Below are 25,925 nucleotides of genomic sequence, written 5' to 3'. Positions count from 1 at the left end.
AGTAGGACCCCTGGGCAACATCTGTCACCACAGGTGTTGGAAAAACACAGATTTTGGTGGGGGCATTGGGAGGAGCTTAACACGTTATCTTCCCTATACAGCCCTCCAATCTTCTGCCAATACTACATTTTGGCTGAACCCAACGACAGAGAAGAGGGAAAGAGATACCAGATAATGGAGTACTGGGTCCGTCTGATACAAAGGGTAAAGAACCTGGAGGGACAAATGGAATAATCTGCATTCTGGGCTTCTCTCTCTTTTTTTCCGGGGTCAAATGAAGTCTTGAGAATCTCTATGCCAAGAGCCCTAATGTTGGCTAGGGTCCATTGTCACTGGGTGTACAAGGAAGTCATTCTCTTTTGAGATTATATCACCAACCCCAGGTGCTGACAGGGAATAGAGGTGACTTCTGGCTAATTTTGGGACCAGCTGATATAACACCCCTCCCAGTGCTTCTTTTGTTTTTAAAGATTTAATTATTTATTCCTCTCTTTCTCTCCTCCCCCGTTGTCTGTTCTCTGTGTTCATTCACTGTGTGTTCTTCTGTGTCCGCTTGTATTCTCATCAGGCAGCACCGGGGAATCTGGGTCTCTTTTTGTTGCGTCATCTTGCTTCATCAGCTCTCTGTGTATGTGGCACCACTCCTGGGCAGGCTGTGGTTTCGCGTGGAGGCAGCTCTCCTTGCACAGGGGACACTCCTTGCGTGGGGGGGGGGGCCCTTTGTGGGTGCATCCCTGCATGGGCCAGCACCCCTTGCATGCAGCAGCACTATGCACGGGCCAGCTCACCACACGAGCCAGGAGGCCCTGAGTATCAAACCCTTGGACCGCCTACATGGTAGGCAGATGCTCTATCTGTTGAGCCACATCCACTTCCCTCCCTGTGCTTCTGTGAAAAGCAGAGCCAGGAAGTAAAGACAGGCTAAGAGTTAGCATTGATTTGTGCCATACTACCCAAACTTCCCAAAGGTATTGGAAAATATTACTATATAAAAAATAGTCCCACCTCATGTACAAATTAAAAGATGGATAACATATTACGATGTAGTGAAAATTGTATTAAGTATACAAAATAATTCAAACGCATTTGCTTTGATAATAATGCCATGGCACTAGAAAATAATGCATTTTTAAATTTAATTAATTTAAAATGTGTTGAAGAAGCAGTCAAGTGTACAAAACCACATTTATGTAGGAGAAGATATTCTGTATAAAAACCCAGGAGAGAGGGAGGGGCAAGATGGCAGCAGAGTAAAGATCTCCTAGAGTCAGCTCATCCTACCGGGTAGTGGGTAAGCACCCAGAGCTAACTAAAGCACCTGTTTGGGGGCCCAGGTGACAGAACAACATCCTGCAACTTCCCTGGAAGAAAAGAAGGAGGAGACTGCCCATCTGCAGTGAAGATTCTTAAATAGAGCACTCCATACCATGGAGGCCAGTACACATCCCCTGCTAGTAGTACAAGCCACCTCGGGAGTTATTTCCTGACTGGAGTTGGAAGCTCTATTTCCCAAAAAAATGGGGGAGGAAGAGTAGCTGACTCCAGCTACTGATTAGTAAATTTGGCTGGTTAAAGTATAATCCTAGGAATAGCTAAAGTTTGAACATGTTCAAGAAAGAGACTGGTAGCTTCCATTTCAACTCTGCCCCCAGCATGAGGAGAAGCAGGGCTGATTGAAAATCACAGTGATGGTGGCGACCATCTTCTTTCCACCTAGATCAGACTGCAGCCCTAGCCTAGGCTCCTGCCCCAACTTCAGCAAGGTTTAAGCTGGGGGGAGGGGGGACCTGCACCAGCCTTTCTAGGCAAGTATAGTCACTTTTGGCCTGTATTGACTGGATTTTTGGGTACCCATGGCCCCATCCCTGACCCTCAATAGGATAGAGGTGAGGTAATGTTTCCCTCAGTCTCTCAGGGAAATTGCAGAAGCTTTCAGCCTGAACAAACAGGATAAGTCAGATATTTATGGCTCCATCCTCACCCCCCAATAGGACAGGAGAGGACTGTTTCCTCACCCTCTCTGGGCAACTGTAGGTGCTTGTGGCCTACACAAACTTGATTGTTGAGCTCCTGTGTCTCCATCCATGCCCCTGAAAGAGCAAAATGGACAGTATTCCTTCAGTCTCTAAGGGCAACTTGAGATGTTCTTGGCCCACCTGAATTAGATTGTTGGGCACTCCTGAGGTTACAATTCCACCCATGGCAGGTGAGGAGGGGAGCGAGTGCTATATCATCTGCCTGGGCAACTGCGGTCAGTTTTGACCTGCACAGCTTAGTTTGCTGTCCACAATTACAGCTCCATCCAGGCATGGGAGGATGAGTTGTAAAGCTTCACCAGTCCTTCTGGGAAAGTACATATAGTCTTGGCCCACATGGACTGGATTACTGCACACAGCTTTGTCTCCATCCCTATCCTTGGCAGAGGAGAAAGGAGGGAGCAGCTTCATTTGTTCCTGGGGCAATGCAGGGAGCTTCAGCCTCCACAGTTTACAGTAACAACTGCATACTCAGCTGCTACTATGCAACCAGCAAGAGAGAAAGGACAAGAAAAAGACAAAAAAAGAGCAGAAAAAATTTCAGATTGGCTAAACACGAGCCACTATAAAGTTCCTAAGTTGATCTGGGTATCAAAGAGGGACTGTAGCCAATAAAATAGAAAGCCCTAGACTAAAGAGAGAAACTGCACCCAGAATAAATACATCTAGTAAACCAGATGCCAAGACATAAAAAAAATACTACAATCTGTACCAAGAAACAGGAAGTTATGGCTTGTCAAAGGAACAAGCTAAGTCTCTAGATGGCATAAAGGAGTTGAGATAACTAATCATAGATGTTCAAACAAATTTCTTTAATAAATTCAATGAGGTGGCTAAAAAGTTTAAGGATCTTAAGAAGACACTGGGTAAGCACAAAGAAGAATTATAAAGCATACATAGAAAAATAGCAGATCTCATGGGAATGAAAGGCACAATAAATTAAATAAAAAATACACTGGAGGCATATAACAGCAGATTTGAGGAGGCAGAAGAAAGAATCAGTGACCTTGAAGACATGGTCTCTGAAAGTGAACAACAACAAAAAACAGATAAAGAAAATAATGGAAAAAATTGAACAGGATCCCAGGGAACTAAATGATGAAAAGAGATTTGCAAGCATATTTATCATAGGTGTCCCAGAAGGAGAAGAGAAGGGAAAAGGAGCAGAAGGAATATTTAAAGAAATAATAGTAGAATATTTCCCAAGAAAGTAGTGGTATGATATATTTAAGATACTACAAGAGAAAAACTGCCAGCCAATACTCTTATATCTGGCAAGATTGTCTTTCAAAAATGATGGTAAGGGAAGCAGATGTGGCTCAATAGATAGGGCTTCAGCCTGCCATATGGAGGACCTGGGTTTGAGCCAGGCAGAAGATTGGCAGCAAGCCAGTGCCTGCGTGAAGACCTGTGTGGTGAGCCAAGTGCCTACTTGGTGAGCCTAATGCCCATGTGAGTGCCCATGCATGTGCCTGCACAGCGATCTGGTGCCCATATGGAAAGACAATGCCTGTGTGGTGAGCCAAGTGCCTGGGCAATGAACCAAGTGCCTGCATGGTGAGCCAGGGCCTGCACAAATGAGTCATGCAGCAGGATGATGATGCAACAAAAGAGAGACCAAGTCAAGGTGAAGTGCAGCAGAAAGCAGGAACTGAGGTGGTGCAGGTGATAGGGAACCTCTCTCCACATCAGAGATCCCCAGGATTGAATCCCAGTGAATCCTAGAGGAGAAAAAAATGAGAAGAGAAGGCAAAAAAAGAGAAATAGATACAGAAGATCACACAGCAGATGGGTACACATAGCAAAAACAGCAGGGTGGGTGGTAGGGGAGAGGAAAATGATGGCAAGATTAGAATATTCACAGATAAACAGAAACTGACAGAGTATATAACAAAGAGACCAGCTTTGTAGGAAATACTAAAAGAAGGGCTACAGTCTGAAAAGAAAAGACAGGAAAGAGAGGCTTGGAAGAGAATCTAGAAATGAATATTATATCAGTAAAAGTAATGAAAGTTGTAAAAGGAATGGTGAAAATAAAATTATAAAATCCAAGGTCAAAATGGGTGAAGTAAGAACTGCCTTTACAGTAATAGCATTGAATATTAATTGATTAAACTCCACAATGAAAAGATACAGACTGTTTGAATAGATAAGAAAATATGAGCCATCTATATGCTGTCTACCAGGGATTCACCTTAAACCCATGGATACCAATAGACTGAAACTGAAAGGCTGGTAAAAGATATCCCATGCCTACAATAACCAAAAAAAGTTGGAGGAGTTATACTTATATCGGATGAAATAGACTTTAAAAGCAAAACTGTTGTTAGAGACAAGGAAGAACATTATATATTATAAAAGGGGCAATTCACTAGGAAGAAATAAAAATCATAAATGTATATGCACCTAATCAGGATGCCCCCAATTACAGGAGGCAAACACTGGCAAAACCGAAGGGAGAAATAGATATCTCTACAATAATATTTGGAGACGTCAATACACCACTCTCAGCATTGGATAGAACATCTGGGCAGAGGATCAATAACTAAACAGGGAGCTTGAATTATATGATAAATGAACAAAACCTAATCAACATATACAGAAGATTGTACCTCCAAACAGCAGGATATACATTCTTCTCAAGTGCTCATGGATATTTCTCCAGGGTAGACCTTATGTTGGGTCATGAAGCAGAGCTCAATAAATTTAACAAGATCAAAATTATACAAAGCACTTTCTCTGACCAGAATGGAATAAAGTTGGAAATCAGCAACTGGAGGAAAAGGGAAAATTCAGAAATATATGTAGATTAAACAACATATTCTTAATTAGTGGGTCAAAGAAGAAATTGTGAGAGAAATAAAAAAAATAGCTCAAGACAAAAGAAAACGAGAACACAACATATCAGAACCTATTGGATGCAATGAAGGCAGTGCTGAGAGGGAAGTTTATAGCCCTCAATGTTTACATTATAAAAGAAGAAAGAGCTAAAATCAATGAGTTAACTAAACAGCTGGAGGAACAAGAAATAGACAGCAAACTATTCCCAGAGTAAGTAGAAAGAAAGAAATAACAAAGATCAGAGCAGAAATAAATGAAATTGAGAACAAATAAACAATAGAGAAAACTGGCAAAATGAAAAGTTGGTTCTTCGAGATTAGCAAAATTGACAAACCATTAGCTAGACTGACAAAGAAAAGAAGAGAGAAGATGCAAATAAATAAAATAAGAGACAAAAACAGGGATATTATTACTGACTCTGCAGAAATAAAAGAAATCATAAGAGGATAATATGAACAACTGTGCACCAACAAACTAGACAACAGAGATGAAATGGAAAAATCCCTAGGAACATATGAAAAACCTACACTATATTGCCAAAGGGGTGCTGATGCAAAGTACCAGAAATCTGTTGTCTTTTATAAAGGATATTTAATTGGGGTACAAGCTTACAAACCCAAGGCCGTGGAATGTCCAACTCAAGGTACCATAAAAGGTAATTTCTCATCAGTCAGCTGCCATGTGTTGAAGCAAGATGACAAATAATCTGTACCTTTTCTCTCAGGGCTTCCTATTTCAGTCTCTGGCATAGGGCTTATTTCTATCCAGGCTTTGTCAGCTGGTCAGCTGCTCTGTTCTCTTCAGCTGCAAATTCTCAGGCAAATGGCTCATCTCTCCCTGGGGACCTAGGATCAAACATGACAGAATTCTCTCTCTCTTCTCACATGTCTTCTTGAGTGAGTATCCATTTGTAAAGGTGCACCAAGGGGGTAGAGACTCAACCTGAGTCATGTCTTACTGATGTGGTCGAATCAAAGCCCTAATCTCAACAGGTAATTTAATCAAAGACCCCTCAACTGAATCCAGTGTAATCAAAGAGTATCATACCCAGAATAGATTAGTTTACAAAGATAATATTTCTCTTTTTGGAATTCATAAATAAACTCAAACTTCCACATGTGCTGACCTTGGAAGAAATAGACCTCAACAAATCAATCATAAGTAAAGCAATTGAAACAATCATTAGTGAAAAGCATAGGACCAGATGATTTCACAGGTGAATTCTACCAAGCAGTCAAAGGAGATTGATACCAATCTCACTCAAACTCTTCGCAAAAAAATTGATCAAGAAGTAATGTTAACAAACTCATTCTATGAAGCCAATATCATTCTAATACCAAAGCCAGATAAAGATATTACCAAAAAAAAAAAATACAGGCCCATTTCCCTAATGAATACAGATATAGAAATTCTCAACAAAATACTCACTAATCCAATACAACAATACATTAAAAGAATTATTCATCATAATCAAGTAGGTTTTATACAAAGCATACAAGTGTGGTTCAACACACACAAGAAAATCAATCTGTGTAGTACATCACATTAATAAAGAAGAAAAATCTCATGATCATCTCAATTGACACAGAAAAGGCATTTGACAAAAAGAGTAGCCTTTCTTGATGAAAATACTATAAAATATAGGAATTGAAAGAAACTTTCTCAACATGATAAAGGGCATATATGAAAAATCCACAGCTAACTTAGCACTCAATGGTGAAAGACTGAAAGCTTTCCTGTTGAGCTCAGGAACATGACAAGGATGCCCACTGTCCCACTGTTGTTAAATATAGTGATTGAGGTTCTGCCTAGAGCAATCAGGCAAGAAAAAAGAAATAAAAGGCATCCAGATTTGAAAGGAAGAAGTAAAATTTTCAGTACTCATAGATGATATGATCCTATACCTGGACAGTCCTGAAAAATCTATAACAAAGCCACTAGAGCTAATAAATGAGTTCAGCAGAATGCCAGGATACAAGATTAATAAACAAAAATCAGTAATGTTTCTACACTTCAGTAATGAGCAATCTGAGAAAGAAGTCAAGAAAAAAATTCCATTTACAATCATAACTAAAAGAATCAAATATTTAAGAATTAACTTAACCAAGAATGTGAAGAACTTGTATTGAGAAAACTACAATGCATTGCTAAAAGAAATCAAAGGAGACCTAAATAAATGGAAGAACATTTTAAGTTAATGGATTGGAAGACTAAATATCACTAAGATGTCAATTCTACCCAAATTGGTATACAGATACAATACAATCCCAATAAAAATTCCATCAGCCATTTTTAAAGAAATGGAAAACACAATTATCAAATTTTGGAAGGGTAAGGGACCCCAAATAGCCAGAAATATTTTTAAAAGGGAGAAAAAAATTGGAGGAATCTTATTTAAATGATATCACCTAGCTACAATGGTAAAAGCAGCATGGTACTAGCATAAAAAATAGACATATAGACCAATGGAACCAAATTGATGGTTCATAAATAGACCCTCATATCTATCATATGATTTTTGACAAGGCTTTCAAGTCCACCCAGCTGGGGCAGAACAGTCTATTCAACCATTGGTGATGAGAAAACTGGATATTCATAGCCCAAAGAAAGAAAGAAGACCCCTACCTCTCACCTTATACAAAATTAACTCAGAATGGGTCAAAGACCTAAATATGAACACTAGAATCATAATGCTCCTAGAAGAAAATATAGGGGAACATCTCCAAGACTTGGTATAGTTGGTGGATTCTTAAACCTTATACCGAAAAGACAAGTAACGAAAGAAAAAAAGAATAAATAGGACTTCCTCAAATTCAAACACATCTATGATTCAAAGGACTATGTCAAGAAGGTAAAAAGGGAGTCCACTTAATGGGAGAAAATATTTGGAAACCACATATCCGATAAGGATTTGATTTCCGTGCTATATAAAGATATCATCCAACTCAACAGTAAGAGAGCAAGTAATTCAATTTAAAAAATGTGCAAAAGATTTAAATAGACATTTCTTCAAAGAGGAAATGGAAATGTCCAAAAAGCACACGAAAAAATGTTCAATACCACTGGCTATTAGGGAAATGCAAATCAAAACTACAATGAGATATCATTTCACACCACAAAGAATGACCATTATTTAAAAAAATATATAGAGAACAGTAAGTGCTGCAGAGGATATGGAGAAATGGGAACACTCCTTCACTGTTGGTGGGATTATAAAATGGTGCAGTCTTTGCAGGAGACAGTTTTGTGGTTCCTCAGGAAGCTAAATGTAGAACTGCCATGGGATCTGGCAATACCTCTACTAGGAATACATCCAAAAGGACTTAAAACTGTTATGCAAACAACATTTGCACACCAATGTTCATAGTGGCATTATTCACAATTGCCAAAAGATGGAAGTAACCCAAGTGTCCAGCCACTAATGAATTAATAAACAAAACATAGTATATACATATGATGGAATGCTATGCTGCTGTAAGGATAAATGAAATTGGGACATGGATGAACCTTGGAGACATTATACTGAGTGAAGTAAGCCAGATTCAAAAGGACAAATATTGTATGGTCTCTTGTGGAGTGACTGTAGTTCGGTAGTTGTGTACCTGTTTTGCAAGTATGAGGTCCTGGGTTCATTTCCTGGTACCACCTTTAAAAAAAAATTATATGGTGTCACTAACATGAACTAAATACAAAGAATAAATGCATGGAGTTAAAATCTAATGTGTTGGTTACTAGGAGCTAGGATGAGGGCTGGGAAGGGATACTGATGCTTAATGTATGTAGAATTTTTAATTAATTTGACTGTAAATGTTTAGAAATGGATATTGTTGATGGTAACATATTATACTGAGTAAAACTAACACATCTGGTTTATAAATGGGATTGTAGCCAAAAGGGGTGGTCTAAGGATATAAATCTCAATTGAAATAAAGCTAGAGAATAATTTAGCGACTGAATAGCATAGTGAACCCAGAGGTAGATGAGAAATGTAGTTAGTAGTACAAATACATGAATCTTCCTCTATGAACTAGAACAGATATGCATCCCTATTACAAATAGTAAGACTATGGAGATGCATGGGAAAAAATACAATTAATATAACCTATGGACTATAGTTAACAGCAATATTGTAATATTCTTGCATCAGTGTCAAAGATGGTACTGTGCTAATAATAGGGGGATATGTTAAAAATATATCAGATGTAAGCTATAGACCATAATTAGTGGTAATAATCTGATGATGTTATCTTATAATCTATAACAAATATTCCACGACAATGTAAGGTTTTGGTGGAGGGGCATTGTATGGGAATTCTGCACATTTCCATGATTGTTTAAGTTTACAACTTCTCTATTAAAAATGCTTTTTACAAAAATAGGAGAAATGGCCTAGGCTCTACCCAGAGGTTTGATTTTTGTCTTTGCTTTGATCTTCAAAAAAACAAGAAAAAAAATTAATTCAAACTTTCAACTGAAAATGTTACAAAGGGAAAAAATGCTTGAATGAAAGTAGGAAATAGAAGAAAAGATAAATGCAAAAATAAATAAATTAAAAGAAACAGTCACTAAATTGAAAAGCTAGTTCTTTGTAATAAAATGAAAAGGCTAATCTCTTATAAATGTAATCAGAAAAAAATACAGAAATAAGCAAATATAAACAATGCAAAAATAGAAAGGAATTATTAAAGATGCGTACCAGAGATATAGAAATCAAAAATGGAATCTATTTAGACCTGTATATGTTGAATATAAAAAATGAAATTAGGTTATATTCTATTAAAATCTTAAATTACAATAATTAACAAAACAGAATGCAGAATTCAGTAATCCATAATCAAAAGAGAACTTTCAAAATGAAAAAAAACAAAATAAAAAATTCTGAGATTCCCTTCCGGCCCCACATTGGGCGCCAGTTGCTGCAAGCCAGCTCAGCGATAGATTGGCCCAAAGGGAAGGCAACACAGACCTTACAGAAATAAAGCACAAAGAAAAACAGGAGAGAGGAACCAAGGATGGAACCAGGGGGCTCACAGCTTCTGGAACTGAGAGCCTCAAAACTAGTTTCTGTATCATATTTATTAGGACCTCCAAAGCAGCTGTTCCTCATCAGTACAGCAATGTTTACAATAACTGGGGACAAGTGCAACAAATAGGGAATAGGTAAGCCAGTTTTCCACAACAAAAAAAGCCTTTCCCAAAGACTCTAGAGTCCAGCAGACCTAGTGGTAAATTCGTTCAAACTATTAAGACACTGATAATTGCTAATAGAAGATGATATGTGGTGCTTCCCAGTTTGCCCTAGCCTCTTGTCTCCTCATGGCATTGTAGCCTAGTCACTACCACTCTTGACTTTGAAAGTTAGGGAAAAGTTGTTGAACTCTCACTCCCTCTACTGTAAAATGTCACCTGATTTGCTTAAGCAAAATATTTCCCTTTTATAGTCTCTGCATATGAAGGGCAATTAGAGAGAAGAGACAGGTCACAAAAGGTCCTATTATGCCCTTTCCTCAGGGCAAAGGCTGCTGTTACCCAGATATAAACTTACAAAACCATGCTAGCTACTTCCACATCTATGGAGGCGATAGCAAGGCATATTAAAAACTTACATTATAATGGAATTCCACTAGAGTTTGCTCCTGTTAAATCTATCATTGTCATCCATAAAGTGAAAATATCCTCCAAGATACGCAGTTACTATACCTAAACATAAAAGAGACTTATATAAATTATAATATTCCACCTAATCAATATCGGAATACTAATTTTAATATAAAAATTATATCAGGATTGTTTATAAAGGAAGATTAGATGCTTCCTTTCAAAGGGATGCTTTGTGGTAGATTCAGGATCTTCTTAGGTCAAGTTCATATAGCCTTCTCTTTCCTCAGATTCTCCTCCACTTTGGTTTATTCTTGTGCAGTAAATGACTAGTTGTAGCACATTTTCTAATTCTAAACTTTCTCCTCAATTAGACCCTCTCTTTCAGTTTCCTTTTCTTTCCTTTTCCTGATTTCTAACATGCTATCCACAGTCAAATGCCACTCATACCTCAGTTTTTTAGAGCTCAGACAACCTGTTTATATTCTGATTTGCACTTTCTGTGCTGACTGTTTTAGCATGAAATCTTATCCCTGCTATCAATAATTTATTTGGGGAAACCACTTACAAAAGGAAAGTACTTCTAAGTGCAGTGAAACCTTTATTACAATATTTGCCAAGAGTAAAGCTCATTTGTAATATAGTTGGCCCTGGTTTCAAAAAGCAAACAGAAGAAAGTACAACATCCCGTGAAGGAGAGGATGGCTCAACCAAGTGGTTCTGCTTGTTTACACACCAGTTCAGCATAAAAATATATCCACAGCTTCCATTTATCTGTAACTTGTTAAGGGCACATAGACGAGATCCCATCCCCAGAAATGGAAATGTCTCTCATATTTGCATTCTCTCATTTCTTTTTTTGCCTTTTCCCTCCCTTATTTGTGAGTAGTCATTTTTGTCAGACATTCTGAGTGTTCCAGTGTCTAACCCCTCTTCTCTCAAATGAAAAGAGAAATTTAATATGTCATTTAAACTTGTTTATTGATAGATTTTCCTGTAGATAGAACTAAATTCCAGTCTATGAGTTTCTTCTACCAGATATTTGCATTTTTAATCCTTTTGTCTAGTTGAATAATGATTAATTTTGTTCACAGGTAAAGGAATTTAGCCATTTTAATTCTGGGAGGGAGTTTATCTGTTGGTATTGTGCCCCAGATGTGTTATGATCCACCTTCATTTCATTGACTGATATTAGCTTGAGTCTTCTTTTTCCATCCTAAGATTTCCATGTATGTATTTTCTAAATTCCAGTGCCTTTAAAAACTCATAGAATGTACTCCATCAGTATTTTAAAGATTTTTACAAAAAATGTTGTGTTGAAATATACCCTGGGTATATAAGCAGGGCTTTACTGAAGTAAGATTTAACATTAGCTGACACGTTTGTAAATCTCATAATTATGTTCAGGACACCACTCTTGTCTATGACAAGGTGGCAAATTGTTACCAAATAACTGCAAATACAGAATGTGAGATAGCAGAAAGCAAATAAGATCATTGTTATATGTTATTAAACCACAAATCTGAAGTGACTATTTAGAAAGCCTAGGTTGGAAATTCAAATGTTAGCTATGAATAAATATTCACTTACATAATGAAAATCGTCATGGAGACTGAATGAATGTCAAATGATTGAAAATGATATAGTGTTCATTTTTGCTGGCCTATGCTCCTAGATAAAGAAATTTTAGTGTAATCTTTAAAATAAGTATTTTATGTATCCTTTAAATATTCAGTAACTTAAGTAGCCATATAAAAATATATTTTGGAAGGTGTCAGAACATAATATATTTGACTGAATATAAACTGCTTTCATTTATCATTCATAAAATCCAGTGTTCAGATATAATTTCCAAAATTTAAAATAATTTATGTTACAAAAGTGTTATTTTTTGGACACAATTTTCAGTTCACACAAGATGCCTATAAGATGCCTGCAGAGAAGATGTGGATCCTATTAACTCTGTAACTGTACGGTCATTGCCAAATGACTCCATGTCTCTGGTTCCAACTCTATCTGTGAAATGTACTAAGAATAATTTTTTCTCTATTTCAAAATATACTTCTATGGCATATGAAAATATGTACCAGTATAGTTTATATGCTGTAATTTCACATTCCAATGCAAGGTGTCATTATTATTCTAGATTGAAGCAAATTTAAAGTTGTATATAAGGTGAGTTATTTGTTCCTCCCCATTTTAGGGCTCTTTCTTGCATCGGGGGAAAAAAGTATTTTTTTCTTGTATATCCAACTGAAATTCGAGGTAGCAATTAACCTATGATTTGTGTACATGGAGATCTGCTGGGAAAATTATATGGCTAAAATTAGGTTGTGATTTTCAAATTTTTATTGTTATAGTGAAAGTCAGTGAAGGAGCTCTTAATTTTTTTTATTTCTGACTATTGCCAGATTTTTACTTGAAATCAGTATACATGGCTGAGACATAGAAAGGTTTTACTATACAGACTTTGCTGTTAATGACATTCAATATTGCCAAGTATAAGATACTTAATGTTTTTAAAAAACAAATTAATATTATGTTGCAAGCATAAACATCTTTCATCTTGTTCTATATAGGAAAATATTGTTGAGGAGAGTAACTATTTTCTCAAGTGATGCCCTCTATTATTTAATATTCTATAAATGAAATTTTGCTGAGCTTATTATAAGATCTACTTTGCTAAAAAGTTTGATTCTGTATTTTATGGTCAAACAGGCTACCTACATCAGAACTTATTTTTAGTCTATTTGTTTTAATTTTCTTTCACCCATTGAAAAATTTATATTTTCTTGATATTATGGTATTTTTTAATTAACTGCCTTAAATCTATATTGTCAAAGAGGTAGTGTATAAATAAGTAAAAGCACAGTTCTATTAAAAAGAATTCCTTTGTGACATATGATTTTGATAAACACATCCAAAATACAGAGACAATTTAACTTATTTCACTAATGTTTAATTAATTTGATAAAAGTGTCAATTTTCTTTATTCCTATCCCCAGCACTTAGAAAATTTGTGGCACATGATAAGGGGTCAAAAATAGTCATTGGGGAGTGGATGTGGCTCAATTGGTTGAGCTCCTGACTCCCACATGCGAGGTCCCAGGTTCAGTCCCTGGTGCCTCCTGAAAAACAACAACAACAACAACAAGCAAAACAAATGAAAGAACCAACTCAGGGAAGCCAATGTGGCTCAGTGGTTGAGCAACAGCTTCCCACATATGAGGTCCCAGGCTTAATACCCAACCCCTGGTATCTCAAACAAACAAATGGTTAATGATTAAGCATATAAAATTGAACTAATGAAGGCAAGAATACTAACTTTATAGTGCATACCCAGAAATGAATTTTGTGACGTATCCTAAACCAAAGTGTGCTTCTTATAATAGTATTTCCAAGTAGAAACATCTATATCTGTATATAATAAAAATAATTTTTGAAATATGACAAGGAATAAAGAAAACCTTCCAGTGCAGAACTAGGTCCAAAATGGCCAATGCAGCCTACCTGTTATGTTATATATACTGAACTGTTCCCCATTTAATATTAAAAGATTCTAGACATACATCTCTCAATGGAAAAAAAATAGGTATAATTTATGCCTTTAAGTCTTAAATTTTTAAATAGTATAAATCATAAAGAGAGTATAAAAGCCATACTGTAGGGCAGGGAAACTACTTTGCCTTTCCTGCAGTTTTGATCTTTTAAACATAATATATTTAGAAAGATTATATAAATACTTAAGTTTCTCTTGACTTAATGATAGCAGATGTTTTATAAAAGGCACTTAACACATTAAAAAATAAAATCCTGTTTGTTTAGAATGTGAAAGAAATTTTTTAGCTAATATATACTTTATGAGAAAAAAATACATGGACAAGAAAGAACTAGATAAATAAATGGGGGAAGTGTGTGAATGAGATGTAAGTATAAGTAAAATTTATATATATACACACACACAAAATTCCAATAGCTGCCATGTTTCTAACCATTGGTTATTATTTAAGATTCTGGTTAAGGATATCCACCTAAACTCTGAGAGATCAGGGTTCCATTCATAATTTTTCCATTCTATATGAAGTTGTTATGGTTTAATTTGTAGCATTTTTTAAGCTTCATTACCAAGACTGACGAGTAAAAAAATGATATGGTAGATTGAGCTGTGTACCCCCAACAAATATGTTCTTAATCTCAATCCCATTCCTGTGTGTGTGAACACATTGTAAACAGGGCCTTTTATTTTAAATGTTCCATTCAAAAAATATGAGGTCCCCATATAACCCACCCACATCCTCCCACATCAACAACCTCTTTCATCATCGTGGCACATTCATTGCATTTGGTGAATACATTTTGGAGCACTGCTGCACCACATGGATGGTGGTTTTACATTGTAGTTTACACCCTCACCCAGTCCACCCAGTGGGCCATGGCAGGACTGACAATGTCTAGCAACTGTCCCTGCAGTACCACACAGGACAGCTCCAAGTCCTGAAAATGCCCCCACATCATATCTCTTCTTCCCTCTCCAACCCTCAGCAGCTACCATGGCTACTTTCTCCACATTAATGCCACATTTTCTTCCGTTACTAATCACAATAGTTCCAGAATAGAATATCAGTAAGTCTACTCTAATCCATACTCTATTCCTCCATCCTGTGGACCCTGGGGTGATTATATCCACTCCACCTCTAAATCAAGAGAGGTCTTAGATTCCACATGGATGATGGATGCAATTCTCCTGCTTGCAGTTGTAGGCACTCTTGGCTCCCTGGTGTGGTGGTTGACCATCTTCACCACCCTGTTAGCTGGCTGGAGTAAGTTCATTAAACCAGAGGGCAGGAGTTGCAGGTCTGTTGAGGCTTAGAGCCTGGCTATCACATGGACAGTCCAGAGATTCAGGTCCCCTGAGCATACACCAAACCCCAGCACCAACCACAGGTCCAGTAAAAGTAACAGGAGAGGATTGTGAACAAAGATCACATCTGAGTTCAACTCCATCACACTCAGGAACACAAACTCTAAAGTTGGGTCAGCTGACATGGCACTGAACTCCATCTGTCATGACCATAGAACCTGTGGGTCTCTGTCGCCCTCAGAAGAACCAATACCTGAGCTTGTATCTATTTTGGCTGTCTCTGGGACCCTGCTGAGGCATGCATTAGAGTGATCCCTCTGATGACTTCCTGACTTTTTGGAGACTCATAGCCATATAGAATCATTTGTCCTTTCATTTTCGAAGAAGTTTCAGATCACAGAGTGGTGCAACTATGGCAGGTGAGGAATACTGGTGTGGGATGTTATTGATAGGGGTCACATGATTGGAAGGCAGTTCTCCAGGGCATGTATACAGGTACATAAAAATGTTTGGATATTTTCATAGTGGTTTCAGTTAAAAACAACAACTGAAGGACTGCTGGTTTCCTAGCCAGGGGCGGTTCTATCACATTCCCTAATGGAACAGCAACAATCCCCCAAGTGCAATGGCTAAGACCAATAAAGAAGGATGGTCCAACAATGAGCCCTTGATACCAATGACTATGTTTGTGAGCCTGTGTGCCTGAAATAAGAACTAGGCCTAGAGCTGCAGGGTGTCTAAGAATTACCTCCTGAGAACCTCCATGTTGCTCAAATGTGGCCAGTCTTGAAGCCAAACTCAGCATGTAAATGCATTACGTTCCCCCCAGTGTGGGACATGACTCCTGGGGATGAGCCTCTCTGGCACTGAGGGATTACTACCAAGTACCAGCTGATGATGTAACTAGAAAATGACATTGAATAAAAGGGTCAACACAGACCAGCAGAATATCTCAGCCTACATGTAATATCAGGTGTCAGAAATGCTTTTTGACCTTAAACAGGGCCTTTTGAAGATGTTATTTTAGTTAAGTTGTGAACAGTTGAATCAGGATGAATCTTACTCCAATTATTAGAACCCTTTCAAAACAGAAGAAATTCAGACAAAGAAAGCCCCAGGGAGGAGCCAGAATTCAACAAACCTGAAAGGAAAGGAGAGTACATAACCATGTGATGGAAAGCTAAGGTGCCCAAGGATTGGTGGCCAGCCAGAATGCTCCAGACTCTGAGATGAAGCAGGTCTTCCAGCCTGCAAAACCATGAACCAATCCATTTCCACTGCTTAGGCCAACCCATTGTGTGGTATTTGTCTCAGCAGCTTGGAAAATTAAGACGGATGGCTTACCCTTATCCCCTACCCAGTCCTCAAGTCAAAAGTGCACAAGATGCATTCTGCATATTAAGGAACAAAAGTAATGCCTTTTGGGGATAAATCTTGAATTCTGAAATGGTATGGGAGAACCACAACCTTTGTCACTAATATGAGGACTTTCCTAGCGGCAGTCTAATTTCAATTGACTGAATGATGTAGGATGTGTTTTCATTAGTGCCAATAGCTAGGAAATGTCATCCATTGTCTAAAAAGGCAAGAAGAGGCAGATACCATTAATTATAAACATGATAGTCCCCCTACAGAATGAGATATAGTTTTACAACTTCCAATTTAGTATTCTGAATGCTTAAATGATTTACAAAACTGAATAAATAAAAGTTTATCCATCTCTCTCCAATCATATGTGTGTATATATATTTTATATTTTATATATAAAGCTTTATATATATATTAGAGCTTTATTTCTCAAAACTTTGCTAAGATGTATCACAGGACTATATGTCCCTTGGTTTGATCTTTTTTCCTCTCTCATTCTTTCTGCTCTGCCCTAAGAACCTGATTTCATTATTTAACCTGGCTATTGAAATTATTTTTATGTCAAATGTCCCTCATTCTGAAGCCTGCATGTACCATTTTCTGTTTGATGACTTCAGCCTGTTATTCTTCTTTCTGTGGAGCAAATTAGAAATAATATAAACTTGTCCAGGTCAGTAATCCCCTTTAACTAAGCCATCATAATTCAGGTTTGCTTCAGTTCTTATGGTTTTCTTAAGCACACTTAAATCTTGAACATATCAATAGAATATGTATATAAATCCTTTTGCTATAATCGCCAAGGGACATTTAAACTTAGTTTGTAGAAAATATTAGTGACAATGCTAGAAATTGCATCAATGCACTAAAAGAACCTAGGATAAAACAAAACAGAAAATGAGATTTCTTACCTCTCCTGAATAAGAGAGTGAAGAGAATTGCTCCACATAGCTCAGTGGTTAGCAAACTAGTTTAAGGGGTAGAGTACCTGGATGCAACAGCATTCTTTGTTGTACTTGTATAGTAATCATAGAATTACTAAATACACAGATTTGTACAAAAATAAGCTATCTTAATCCTAGTATGGGGACATAAAATGAACTCCCTTAAATTCTTATTCTTTCACCAATAAAATGTGTAACACTGGTCTACTCCATTCCAAAAACCTAGTTGTTAAGTTTTCTAGATGCATTTTTGGAGCCTGCTCATCCTGACTCAAGGGATATTTTCATAAGAGTTCACATTCAAATATTCTACTGGAGCCACAAGCAGGTTCCTTTATGTGGAGGCAAATGGTGAGAACGCCTATCTTCCTAAAGTTATATTCTTATAAATCATCTTCCACGATGAACAGTGCAAAACTCTGAGCCAGGATCTGAAGTTACTTTATGGGTAAAGTCTGTGCAGGGACTCCTAAAGCCTTTCTTCACATGCAGGTGAGCTTATTTCAGTCAAAATGCCATGTATGCTATTTAATTTTCACACACAGTATCAATTTTCACACCTATTCATTTGGTATCACATGCATATGTTTTGGCTTTCATTCTGTGAAACAGAAAACCAGAACTTTGGGCATCCTTAGTGACCCCAATATTGAAATGTCTGCCATCTAGAGCTTGTCAGAACACTAATACACACACACATATACACACACTCTCACAAATGCAGTGGTTCCATTTAATATATATACCATATGAAAGCTTTGCATATGGCTTACTAGATAGAGGCATAATTATTTGTTTAACACAAACTTTGATGGGTTTTAATTTTTGCTTCCCTTTTTATACATATTTAGAAATCAGATTGATGAGAATCCTGAAGGATATAATTCCACAGCATATTTTAGAAAAATGTATGTAGAAGAGAAAAGCAGTTGTATAGCACATTGATGATTAGTTAAGAATGATCATTAGTGATTTATAAAACAATATCACCAACACATACATCTTAATAAATATGGTGTTATAAGAGCATTAAATATATTAGAATTTACAGTCAAAATAGGCTAGGCAGCCCCTATGAGGAAATCAATAGTAAGAATAAAGACCAGGGAAAATAGTACCCCTTGCTTTAGAGTCTTCACGATTATTAATGAATGTTATATCTTCTCAGTCCTTGGTAATTTAAAGAAGAGATGTAGAGCAAGAGACAACACATTGCCAAAGTAAATAAACAATATTACTTATATGCATGATGGTGTGAAATATTTATTAACTTGGAGAGAGCCTATTAAGACACTTCACGAAAAATTCAATTTAATTAATGAGTTGTCTCATATCCACAACTTTTTTTTTTTAAGATTTATTTTATTTATTTCTCTCCCCTTTCCCCACCCCCCCACCCCAGTTGTCTGTTCGCTGTGTCCATTTGCTGCATGTTCTTCTTTTTGTCCACTTCTGTTGTTGTCAGCAGCATGGGAATCTGTGTTTCTTTTTGTTGCATCATCTTGCAATGTCAGCTCTCTCTGTGTGTGGCACCATTCCTGGGCAGGCTGCACTTTCTTTCACACTGGGTGGCTCTCCTTACAGGGTGCACTCCTTGTGTGTGAGGCTCCCCTATGCGGGGACACCCCTGCGTGGCACGGCACTCCTTGCGTGCATCAGCACTGTGTGTGGGCCAGCTCCACATGGGTCAAGGAGGCCCGGGGTTTGAACCGCAGACCTCCCGTATGGTAGATGGACGCCCTATCCACTGGACCAAGTCAGCAAGATTATTAATGAGAAAGGATATATAACTACAGATACAAAAGAAACTAAGACAAAAATATAAGCAACTCTGGGAAGCAGATGTGGCTCAAGTGATTGGGCTCCTACCTAATACATGGGAGGCCCATGGTTTGGTTTCCAGTGCCTCATAAATAAGACAGTGAGCTGGTGTGAGGGGCAGGCGCGGCAAGTTGATGCAACAAGAGACACAAGAAGAACCACATAATGAGAGACACAACAAAGCAGGGAGTAGAGGTTCCTGGTACCTCCTAAGGAGGGCAAGCAGAATAGCAAGCTGACACGATGGGCAGATATGGCAAGCTGACGTGACAAGATGATACAACAAGAGACAAGAAGAAAAACATAACAGGAGACACAATAAAGCAGGCAACATAGATGGCTTAAGTGATTAGGCACCTCTCTCCGACATTGGAGGTCCTGAGTTCGGTTCTCGATACCTCCTTAAGAAACAAAGAAAATGAACAGACACAGCAAGTGCAAACAATGATGGGGTGGGAAGAGATAAATAAACTCTTTAAAAAAACAAACGTAATTTAAATTATTTACAAAATGCAATTAGCAAATAATTGAAATCAGGGAGTAAACAGAAATAATTGCAAATATTCTTTAATGTTGCCCCAGAATTTTTCGTAAATAAAATAAAACAAGAAAATTTCTCTCTCTTTTGTAGATAATATGATCCTAGGTAAACCAAAAGATTCTGTTTAATAAAAACAAGGGAAAAAAACTATTAGAATAAGATTAATTGGTTAAGTGGATGAGTTAAAGATAAAACAAAAGCAGTAGTGTATTCTCTATACATGGAACCAGAAATGAAAATGGAAAAGTTATGAATTTCCAATATCAAGCAAAATTATAAAATACCTTAAAACTAATAATAAGTGTAGCACATGGACCATGCAAAGAAAATGAAATTTTGTTTTAAAGGCATAAATCATAAAAGAATTAAATGTTCTTAAATTGTAAGGCATAATACCAAAAGATTGGTTCTTCCAAAATGAATACATAAATTTCACTTCTAATTTGAATTACCATGACATTCAAATAATATTTCTCAAATTTTAGATGGAAAAATAAAGGCCTGAGAATAGACTAGAAAAGTATGAAGTAAAAGAACACTGAAGATTTATCTCATGTATATAAATATACTTTAAAGCCGCAAAATCCAATAAATATACTGTAGAGAAGTAGATCTGCAGAATAAAATATGAATTCCCAAAAATAGATCCCAGTATATATAAGAATTGAATATATATTAAATATGTAGTTTAATTCTTTGGCAAAAAGATGCAATATTAAATAATTTTTATTGGCAAAGGTGGCTATCAGTTTGGGGGAAAATAGTATACCCCCATTTTTTACCATAACAGATAAATAACAGATAGATAAAAAGCTTGAATATTTTTTCAAAAATCTTAAAATCTAGGAGGTTGCAGATGTAATCTAGGGGTAGGGAAACAGTCTTATACAAGACTGGAAATCCAGAAGCACTGAGAAAAAAGATAAACACATATGGGCCATAAAACTTTTAAAAACTAAAATGGCAAAAATACTATAGTACACAAGTCAATTAACAGAAGAGAAAAAATACTGATAACTGATAACTGATGATAAAAGGGTCAACTCAGTAATATACAAATGAAAATAATTACTATGTAAATATCGTTCAGGTGAGGAAACAGGTGCAAAGAAGATTCAAATCACCCAGAGTGTTAGTGCATTTGTCAGCCTTAATTCCTTGCTTCCCAACCCTCTGGAGTTTGTCTTCAAAGCACTTGTGTTCAACTTCCATGCTCTGTGGCTGTTTTGTGTCTGTTTCTTTATCTGTACGAAGGAGTAATGAGAGCACCTCCTTCAAATATTAGTTGTGATGATTGAGTTAGTACATACAAAGTATTACACTTACAACCATCGCTCACAGGTGGTAAACACCCAGTAAATGTTAGCTTAGTTACAAAGCACTCTTAAATTTTAAGAAGAAAAAGAAAACTACCCTAGAAAAGTGAGTGTTATGCATAACTAGACAATTCACAGAATTCAAGTTGTAAGCATCAGATAGTCACACAAAAAATGTCCCAAATGCTGTAGGAATCATGGAAATAAATGAACAATGTGATACATCTTTTAACCCATCAGACTGGCAAATTTAAAAGCAGTAACACCTATTGCTGGTGAGGGAAGAAGCTATATATGCACTTCTGGTTGAAATATGAAATGCTAGATCCTCTTTTAGAAAGGCCTGTAGAAACTCTTACTAAAATTTAAAAATGCATATACCCTTTGATCCAGTAGGTAAATTCAAAGGAATTGGTATTACAACAGTTGAAGCATCAATATATTAGAATGGATATACAATATGTTCATTTCTGCATTTTATAAAGTGGCAAAACAAAACAAACATTAAAACCCTAGAAAGAATATGAAAGTTCAACAGCAGGGGATAGGCTAAATAATCTCTGACACATACACACATGAAATATGATGCACCCATTAAAATATATGAATAAAAGGGATTATCCTGTGAAAAGAAGCAATATTTGTATTGTATGCCATTTTTGTAGAATATAAAACCACATCGACCTGGGTGTCTTTAAATTCGCATGTGCACTCTCACACATATATATCTACAAGGATATATGACTAGGGAGATGTATATGGGAAGGATTATTTTGGATTTTTAACACAAGTTAGGGAATATTGCGGGGAAGAAAGGGCAGACAAGAAAAATGGCCTTAAAATATAAAGCAGAATTATGTATGTATTCCTGCTTGCTTTTTTTGTAAAATAATGTTTGTGTCTGCAAATATACAAGGAAATTAAAGTAAAATATGTTTTTTAAAAAGAAAAAAAAGAGATTATATACATCTATAGGTAAGAAACAATTAGCACAAACATTAGCACATAGGCGCCACATAGAAAAAGGACTTGTTTCTTACAACACAACTACAGGAGAACAAGACTCCTTTATGTTGACTTTGCTTGATCATATGCAGACCTTTAGAGAGGAATGACAGGTAATAATTGCAATGTGGTAAGAGTTACCTTCTAAGGCACACACAATGGACAATAAATGAGTGAAATAAGACTTATAAACCATGCTATTTTACTCATTGTGCCCTAGGGTGGGGGCCACCAACTAAACAGAGGTGGCCTCTGCGTCACAGAGCTACAGGTACAGGGGTAACACAGGTAGTAAAGAAATAATCTAACATGACTATAACCACATAGCAATAGGAAGTTATGTATACTGAACTGTATTGGCATAGCTGTCCACAGAATGTCTCCATAAGAGTGAGACTTTATGCTATGCTCTTAGTGTTCCCTGTATGTTGACTAAAGTTCTGAACTTCAGAGTCTATATTCATCTGCCCACTCAGTATCTCCACTTAAAGGGTTTGCAATTCTCAGGTGTCCACAACCGAGCTTTTGGTATTCATCCTCCTCCCCCTCCCAAAAAATCCACCTACTTATTACTTTCCCTATCTCAAAAATCAAAAGCAAATTCACACTTTCATTTATTCAGATGAAAAAAACTTGGCTATATACACCTCTAAATCCCAATTACATAATACCCTTTACTCCTGTCCCGGTACCTTTTGTCATATGGTTTCCTCTTCTTGGCATGCCTTCACCACCTGCCACATTCTTTCTTCCAATGTTTATACTTCCTTCTTCACAAATTCAATTAACGGTCAATATCTCCTCTTTCTTTCACTTACCATGCCACACTAGATTTTTCTCCCCTTTGAGATCCCATTAAACATTGATCAAACTTCTACTTTTGCAGTTGTCTACCTAATTTTCATTAGTTATATGTGGCCTGCTAGTAGATTGAGAGCTTCTTAACATTAGGGCTTCTATCTTACTCTTCCTTATCAGGGCTTAGCACAGTTGCTGAACTCCTAAGGCTGAACCTTAGGAGGGATTTTATGAGCATGAGGGAATGAAGGGAACATCTCCCTGCTCATATATAGTGAGAAGGCTTATGAGAGTGGATAAGAGCTGCTGGTATCTTAAGTGTCTGTTGCTTGCCCTAGGCCTCTCTGCGGCAACTCAAAATATAACCACTAGCAGTGATTCCCCAACTCGAAGTATATTTCTCGAGAAACGCATATTCTACATGTCAATAATTGCCTCCTAGTTAATGTATGCTCCTGATTATCACTCTCAATAGAATAAAGTTCCGTGAAAGCCAGAATGGTTCCCCTCCCCCCGCCCCGCCTTTTGTGTTCCAAGTACCTAGATCAGTACTGGAAATATATCGTATTTGTTGAATTAGTTTATTTGTTGAGTTAATGAATTAATGGATCTACATATAAATTAATAGTGACTTTTCCATAGGGAAGAACTCCTCTACTGCACTGTGAGGCATCCCCAGATGAACTGAAGCTTTTTGTTTTGAGTTATTAATCTCTCCGGAATCTCTGCTTTGCCTTCTCTAATAAATTCTGGAAACTTGTTATATTCTGCTTTGCATAATTAAAACAAAAATATTATAGCAAAGCATTACCTGTGTGTGTAGGATAAACCTATGTGAATCCCCAGTAATTTGAAATGACTAAATTAAATACAACCTACTGAATTAGGGAAAATTTGCAGGGAATATGCCTGAAATTTAACTGTTCAAAGATATGCTTCTGCATTTTAAAAGTAAGAAATGTGCTGTCTTACCACAGCTTATCACCCTGACTTTCCTACACCTATGAATTCCAGCATCTTTCAGCTTGACCAGCTCTCAGGATTACTGTCCATCTACTTATAGACCATTATTGAAACATCCATTTACATGCTACTTCAGGCTGCCCTCTCTGGAAAGTCCATATGGTGTCATCCCCCCATCTATTCTATTCAGTAACTCAGTAATGCTTTCTACTATAAATTATGTGCATAATTAAAGTACTGACTTGGCTCTTGTTCTGTAATTCTTATTTAAATGATTTTACATTTTATCTGTATCATTTCTTCTAAACTAATCCATCAATGTTTTTTGTATAGTCGGGGTACAAACATAAATTTAAATATTTGATTACATTTTGAACCTGCCAAATAAATTTATGTAGGGAGTAACTGAGAGTGATTTGACAATTACACTGAAGAGCAAATAGCTTTTTAAATTTTTACCTGGATTTTCAAGATTTTTCTGGATTTTTCAGATATATGTTACATCAGACAGTATGTAATACTTTGGGAGTGGCTTTCTTCCATTCAGCATAATTCCCTTGAGTTGCACCCAAGTTGCTTTGTGCATCACTGGTTTGTTCCTTTGCATTTCTGATTGTTATTCCATGGTATGGTTCTGCCACAGCTTATTTAACAATTCACCCTTGAAGGACTTCATACTATTTTTCACTATTAAAAATAAAGCTGCTGGGAACATTTGTACAAAGTTGTATTTTTTTTCCCGCCAATATAAGTTTTCATTTCTCTGGGACAAATGCCCAAGAGTACAATAGTTGGGTTGTATGGTAAGTGCATGTTCAGTTTTATAAGAAACTGCCATACTCTTTTCGAGAGTGGCTGTATCATTTTACATTCCCACTAACAATATAAGAGTGATCCAATCTCTGTATAACCTTGTCAGCATTTGATGCTGTCAGTATGTTTTTTTCTTTTAGCTGTTGTGATAGTCTAACGTCTCTTCGTGGTTTTAATTTGCATATTTCTACTAGCTAAATCCTGTTGATCATCTTTTTATGTGCTTATTATTTGCCTGATGCTTATTTTTAACATAATTCCACCTAGTAATGTTAGAAGTATGAGGGGCAGGAGACTTGTGGATTTACCTTGATTAAAAAGCAAAAGCTGCCAGATTTTAATCCCTGAATCCATCCTGGCTAGAGAGTTGAGAGAGTTGTCAATTATCTCGATTGTTTATTGGAGTCCTAATATTTTTTTCTGAAATAGAGGTTTTTAGTCAAATGTAGCCAACCCTAATTATAACAGTATTCCTCTGAGCTAAATAGAAGGACTAATGAAATTTCTTTTTTGAGTTTCAAGTCTGTATTGGGAAGCAAGTTTCAATTTTAGGCATTCTTTATAAGTTGTCACTCTTATCCATTTTATTTGGAGATACTCGGAATGCCTCTTTAATCTGTGGTAATTAGTTTTATGCTGAAAGTGTATTCATTTCTTTTTTTTCTTTTTTTAAATTTTTCTCTCCTTCCCTGTCCCCCTCCCAGTTGTCTGCTCTCTGTGTCCATTCGCTGTGTGTTCCTCTGTGGGAATCTGCGTCTCTTTTTGTTGCGTCATCTTGTTGTGTCAGCTCTCCATGTGTGCAGTACCATTCCTGGGCAGGCTGTACTTTTTCCCACTGGGCTGCTCTCCTTATGGGGCACACTCCTTGCGCGTGGGGCTCTCCTACGCAGGGGACATGCCTGCATGGCACAGCATTCTTTGCGTGCATCAGCTCTGCATGGAGGCCAGCTCATCACACAGGTCAGGAGGCCCTGGGTTTAAACCTTGGGCCTCCCAGTGGTAGGCAGGCACCCTATCTGTTGG

General features: G+C 37.0%; 1 protein-coding gene across 3 annotated transcripts in view; it reads left to right on the top strand.

Annotated features, from left to right (window-relative positions):
* DMD (dystrophin) overlaps nt 1-25,925 on the top strand; it is a 2,676,723-nt gene that overhangs the window by 857,271 nt on the left and 1,793,527 nt on the right. The gene's annotated exons all lie outside the window — the stretch shown is intronic.

Source organism: Dasypus novemcinctus, chromosome X (assembly GCF_030445035.2).
Source record: "Dasypus novemcinctus isolate mDasNov1 chromosome X, mDasNov1.1.hap2, whole genome shotgun sequence".
NCBI lineage: Eukaryota > Metazoa > Chordata > Mammalia > Cingulata > Dasypodidae > Dasypus > Dasypus novemcinctus.
Note: the sequence above shows the minus strand (reverse complement) of the source record. Positions and strands in the feature narration are given on the sequence as shown.